The sequence below is a fragment of the Saccopteryx bilineata genome, chromosome 3 (assembly GCF_036850765.1).
Source record: "Saccopteryx bilineata isolate mSacBil1 chromosome 3, mSacBil1_pri_phased_curated, whole genome shotgun sequence".
NCBI lineage: Eukaryota > Metazoa > Chordata > Mammalia > Chiroptera > Emballonuridae > Saccopteryx > Saccopteryx bilineata.
Genome location: NC_089492.1, coordinates 184,459,008 through 184,465,676, shown reverse-complemented (window position 1 = coordinate 184,465,676; position 6,669 = coordinate 184,459,008). Strand labels below are relative to the sequence as shown.

Below are 6,669 nucleotides of genomic sequence, written 5' to 3'. Positions count from 1 at the left end.
TTTATCTTCCTCTCTGATTACAGAAACATCAGCACCAGAATCTATGAGCCCAAGAATGGAATGGCTCTCTACTCACAGGGTTAGAAAGGCCTTATTCTGGGTTAAGGGTAAGGTCCAATAGACTCCTGTCTGGAGTTGCTCTCTTATGGGTGGGGCTGAGAGCTGCCTCGCTTCCTGTTTAAAGGCTCTAGAGGCTTTCCATCCAAGGTGGTGGTTGAGTGACAATCTCGCTTCCAGTGAAATCCCTTTCTACAATGGAGGCACACAGAAGGTGGCCTTTTATCATTCTTTCCTTTCCTATTAGGGCACTGCCATGTAAAATGTCCTGTGCCCTTGCATTCAAAGCAGGCTCCTTGTGTCAGTTGGCTTCCCTGATGGGAGACACTCAACTGGGCTGCAAGAGCAGTAGCAAGGGCTGCCGCTGAGTTGCTGCCCGCATCTCGGCAGGCAAGGACCCAATCATCTAGGGGCACAGCTCTAATTGGCCCTATTACCTGTCTACACTCTCCATTGGTGCCTTCCCACACCAATTCTTTAGTTAGAGCATTGACCAATCAGTGCGCATAACTTTACACTTTACAGCTTCTTGAACCCTTCCTAGAAAATCTTTAAAAGGTTCATTGGGACCCTGAAGCAATTTAGAAAGCTTTAAGGACCTTCCATGAGCATTAGTTTGAGTGAATGCTCTAGTGGCACATAGGCACACTTGATTAAAATACTGAGGGGGTCCGGTAGCCTATATGGCAGGGGAGGCAAATTGCCCTTGTCCTTTGAGGGCTTCCAGGGGGAGGTTAATACCAGCCCTTTGATTTCTTTCACCTATTATTTCACATTGCTCGTTGTATAAAGCTTTCCATTGAATTAAGTCTCCCATGGTAAGGACTGCTTGGGCTAATGTTTTCCAATCATGGGGACAATTTAAATCAACACTGATATTTTCCAAGTAATTGCTGAACATAGGGGGAATGAAGGCCATCTTCCTGGAAAGCTTTTCTGAGAGTAACGACTATTTTTTGGTCATATGGATACCATGCTTGCAGTCATGCAGCAGTAGTGTTAATATTGGATGGAAAAAGGTGAGGGGCTCTAGTTCTAATGCTGCATGGGAAATATCTCTTTGCTGATACATAGGGGCATATAGGCTGGCCCATGGGTCTGCAGCAGGAGCACATGTTGGAGAAAATGGACTCCAAGAGGCTGGGGTGGGGCATTGAGCCCCAGCAGGGAATGTGGAAGTAGCAACTTCCGCTTTTTCCAGCGGCAGAGCTGATGGCACAGTTAGCAATTCAGTTGGTTTTGTTTCTGAGCACTCAGCTGCAAACTCAGAGGCTAAACTACTTTCCTCCTCAGTGGAGGGGGATGACTAGGGAGGTAGAGGCTCCTCAGAAAGAGGAGTAGCCTTGTAGAACCTTAGGGACCAGCAGAGGGTCCCCAGCAGGAGCACTGGTCAAGCAGGCGTGTATTGCCAATAGGGCAGGAGTGAAGCCGAGAGGGAAGGTTTGCCACCCATGCACTTTGACTGAACGAACATGTTGGAGAGCTTGGGCCCAAGTATCTGGGTCCCAGAGGGGCGCATCCTCAATCCAGGGGATGAGACCAGAGAGAATCTCCCAGTAAGTACAGAGATTCTTTTCACAAACTTCAACTCACCTACTCTGCAATAGGGCGTGCAGGGCTGAAGCCTGCGGGGCTCGAGAGTGGGGGAGAAGGTTTCCCATTGCAGAGGTTCACTCACCCTTCCCTTGGATGCCGGTTAGGTCCCTGCCTACTGAACGTGGTTCAGGCGCCAGTTGTGGACAAGTCCTGCTGGGGATGAGGACGACGGAGATGCAAAGACCTGACTCCAGGGACCAGGTTCAGTGACACAGATCTACTTTATTCAGGAAGTACACTAGCTTATATACATGGGTTCAGCTGATAGGATGTTATAGCGTGTCCTTCATAGCCAATGGCTGAAAAGATCAGGGAGCTGCATGGTTGGTGCTAAGTCACTTCCTCATAGCGGGCGAGCTTCCTTTCTGGGTATGCCCAGGAGGCTTCTGGGAGCTGGAGTATTCTCACAGCATTGCATCAGCTGCAGCTGCTAGGAATGTGCTCTGCGCTCCACCCACAAGTATTCATCAGTTGTGATAGTGACTCTATTGATGTGCCCTGCTAAGAACAATTTTTTTTCTGTAAAAGGATGAGAAACAAAAACCTTGAGTAGGAAGAGAGTGCACATTCCAAGAATGTTAACCAATTTTCTGTGACAAAGCACAATGAAAGGCCATGTGGACCATATATGTTGTTGTGCTTTATCTGTAAAAAAAAAAAAAAAAAAAAAAAATTAAAAAAAGAAGCAAAAACATCACCATATCTTCTGGTTTCCAGACATAAAATCCTGAGTTCAAGGTAATTTTGAGCAACTTTGAAAAGATCATCAATTTTCTATGCTATTTTTAACAACAAAAACTTTCTCTTTGTACCTCTAGCAACCTTACATTTTAATGAAAGAGATTCAAAATAGCATAACACATATTTCTAGGTTTTGATTGTTAAAATTATTCATCTGTAGACTACTAGCCTCAAATAATCCACTGAGCAAATAAACCAAACTAGATGGCTTTCTTGTTCTAACCATTTCTGTGTTCTGTTTTGTTAAAAAAAAATACTTCTCTTCCTAGAGACTCAACCATAGATAACCTAAACAAAGAAAATCTAGCCATTAGCCCAATTTTTTCAATCCAAGCCTGCATAAATCAAGCTAGAAGTTACTTTATTCCTTGCTTCATCAAAAGGGGTCTAGTGACATAGCTAAATCCCCCCTTACCCACCATGGAAATGACCAATAGGATGGGCCAGAGAAATTATAAACCCATAAGTCAAGGTTTACCACAGAGACAGTAGAAAATATCTATGAAGCTGTGTCCAGTTTTTCAAACTGACTAATATAGAGACTATATATATGACTTACCTTGATAACAGTTGAACTCTAGAATTTCCTTTGCCATAGTAAATGTTATGGTGCCCTTGAACCAGGGAAGTGGTATGGTGCCCAGTAAAGAAAAGCACAGGCTTTGTTTATAGATAAACTGAATCCCCAGCCACTTCCCAGCAGGATAGTTTGGAAATGTCTTAATGAATCTGAACTTCTTAATTGTAAAATAGGCATAAGAATCTATATCTAATATTAGTGTATGAGTTAGAAAATAGAGATAATATGCAAAAAGTACCTACAATACATCTCTCACCATTATTGAGAACATTATGGGTATTGAGCTACAGAAGATAAAATTAGGGAAGAAGATTTTGCTGAAGACACAAGTAGGAAAGGGCTGGAATTTAGAATAAATCATACACTTCTATGGCAAAAAGTTTGTTTAGGTTCCAAACAGAGCAATGAGGCAGGGAAACCAGATGGTAGAATGTATACATTGTCCTAAACTGTAACTGGTCTCCTGTCATCCATCACATCTCAGATACATGTCCAAAAGGCCTTTCGAGAATAGGCACTGTAAAAGGTGGTACTCAAGGGAGAACTGTCATTGTGTAATAATCATGCTTAAAGTCAGCCTTGTGAACTCCAATGCAGCCTTGGCAAATACCAATTTTCATCACCATTGGGCACATGCTGTTTTGGCATATTCAGGATTTCTTCTCTTATTCAGTCTAAAAGTGCTTCATAATACTTTTATTTAAAGATTGTTTTGCTACTTTATGGAGTTAGGAAACTAATCATTCACAGAAATATGCAGTTAAAGATTTTTATCTTAACATTATTGTCACTGATGCAGAAGTGTTGTCATTTTTTTGAGCAAGAACTGAAGTGAGGTGCCTTTCCATATGTTCTAACCCTGCATGTGTTGGCACGATCACTGCACAGATCAGAGGTCCTGAGCTTGTTCTAAGCACATCACCACATAGATTTGCAGCAATAAGTCAAAAAATTAAAATCTACTTGACAAGGTTTACCACTGGAAATGTAGGTTGATTTACTTCTGCAAACATCTGTTAAGTAGCTTTTCATGCAAATCACTATTATTTAAATATTTAGCTATCTTGCTCAAAACTCTAACAATCTACAAAGAATATTTTTACTTTGAAAAATATTGTTCACTGAATAAAAAAGGCAACCTATAATTCTTCAAAGCTTCAAAAAAGGGGAAGTAATTTAGAAACCTACCAATAGTCACTATGGTATGATTGAAATCAATCTTGACTAGGCAAAGATTTTTGTGAACGGGACAAAAAAAGCACTTCCATAAAAGAAAAAAATTGATAAATCAAACTTTATCAAAATTAAAAGTGTCTTATTATCAAAAGATTTCATTAAGAAAATTAATAGACTGGTAGAAAAATGTTTGTAATATATATCTTACCATGAACACAGATCTAGAAAATAGTGTAAAGAATTACTACAAATCATTAATTTATAATATGCAATAAATACTGGCAAAGGTTTTGAAAGACACATTCTATATATACAAGTAGCCAATAAACACATGAAAAGGTTTTCAACATCATTATTCATCAAGAAAATACATTTTACAGTCGCTAGAATAGCTAAAAATAAAAACTCTGACCACACCAGGTGTTAGCAAGGATGAGGTGGATCTATCAATAGAATGCTCATGCACTGCTGATGGAAGTGTGAAATGGTAACTTCCTTGGAGAACTGTTTGACTTCCAGCAATTCCCCTCCTACCTATTTACATAACAGAGATGATATTACACAAGAGAAATGATAACATATGTCCAAACAAAGACTGACTTTTACAAGAATGGTCAAAACAGCTTTATTCATAATAGCCAAAAACTGAGAATAATCCAAGTGTCCCTTAAAATAAAAATGGATACAAAAATTGTAGCAGATTTATATAGAGGAATAGCATTTAGTAAGAGAAAGAAAAGAAACACACAACAACCTAGGCGAATCTCAAAATCGTCATACTTAATGACAGAAGCTGGGCACAAGTGATACAGATGGTATTGTAACCGTGAGTGGAAAAATTCTGCTTGACCTTTTGACTAAAATTAAAGAAAGCAGGAATTGACCACTCCCTACCATAAACCACTTAGAAATTTGCTTAGAGCTAGTTCACAGGAGGCAGCTGGACCCCAACCTGCTTACGCGAATAGGTATGTGTTCCTGATAAAGATAGAGATAGGATAAGGGTTGGGTTAACGACTAACTGCCAACTCAGCTTCTGTAAAGGGTTGCTTGCTTGCCTACCAAAGTATAAAAGCCCTTGCAAAAAGACTGAGAGTGCTCTTGGCCACCTCCTTGCCTTGAGCCCGCTCGCGAGTGTAATAAACTTTTTCTTCTGTTTTACCCACACACTTGGGTCTAGAGTCTTCGTGGTGTGCCCTCAGTCAACAGTATGTCCAAATTCAGACAAAATAAATCAATGATCATAGAAATTAGACAGTGATTGAGAGAAAAACTTGACTGGAACAGAGCACAAAGAAGTTATCCATGCAGGTGGAAATGCTCTATACTTTATTTTATTTATTTATTTATTTACTTATTTATTTATTTATTTATTAGATGAAGTTAATAAGGGTGTGTGTATACAAATGTCAAAAATTGATGACTGAGAGAGTTTCACTTCTGTCTTTTTATCTCTCCGAGAACCAAGGTGGGAAGCTGGAAGTGCGTGGCTTGTGTCACATATTTAGTGACCAATATTTGTATTAAAAGGAAAACAGTAAAGTCATGGATATTGTTTTCCAGTGGCTCACATGGAAGACATCCATCTAACCCAGATCAATACTGAGGACCTGGGGATTTCCAACTGCATGAAGCTGCTCGACACAGCTACCCTGTCAGGGTGGCTTCAACTATGTCTCCAGCAGAGCAATGAGAAGCCATGGGACTTTATCACCCTCTTCATCATGTCCATTTACCCCAGCTGGATGCCACCTCCCTCCGCAAGGTCAGCAAGGCTAAACATGAAACATGAACTTCTCCGGCTCATCCAACCTCAGTTTGAGACGCCACTGCCAGCCCTTGAGCCAGCGTTTTCCCTCCCAGTTTTAGGCAGTTGCCACCTTCTCTACTGGAGCTGTGGGACATAGCCTCTGAGAAGGCATGGCTTGCTCATATTACCAAGAAGCATACTGGAGAATACCTGGACTTCTACGTCAGGAAGTGTGTTGACATTCTTGGAGTAACCACTGAACTACCAAAGGACCACCAAGATGCTAAACATACTTTGAGCACATCTTCTCCCAAGTGGTGGAGTTCAAGAAATTGAATCAGGAACATGTCAGTAATACAAACAAAACTGCATTCCTGGACAATTTCTGAGGGCCATGCCTCTTGAAGCATTTTCTGCTTCCTGATTCTCTGTAAACTGTTTTTCAGTTGTTCCTCAATTTCTTTATCAAAATTACCTACCTACTCTTTCTTCTATGAGCTGTGGAAGGTCTGTGTATTTTCTTTAGTGCCCAGATGGGTATAACATCTCCAACTGAGAAGATCCTTATGTAAGATATGTTCCATTTTTTCAGTGAAATCTAATTAAATCTGTACTGTTATTATTTAAAAGAAAATGAAATAATTTCTCCCTCAAGCTCCTTTCCTGTCTAATATTTGTTAGGTTCTTCTAAAAAGAATAATAATTCTGTATTTCTGGGAATTCTCCTGTGATGCCAAGTGAGCCAAATTTGTCTGAAATGCTCTCTCTG

General features: G+C 40.4%; 1 pseudogene; it reads left to right on the top strand.

The window, feature by feature from the left end:
- Nucleotides 1–5,721: 5,721 nt before the first annotated feature.
- LOC136329945 (intraflagellar transport protein 52 homolog pseudogene) lies at nt 5,722–6,289 on the top strand (annotated as a pseudogene).
- Nucleotides 6,290–6,669: the final 380 nt, after the last annotated feature.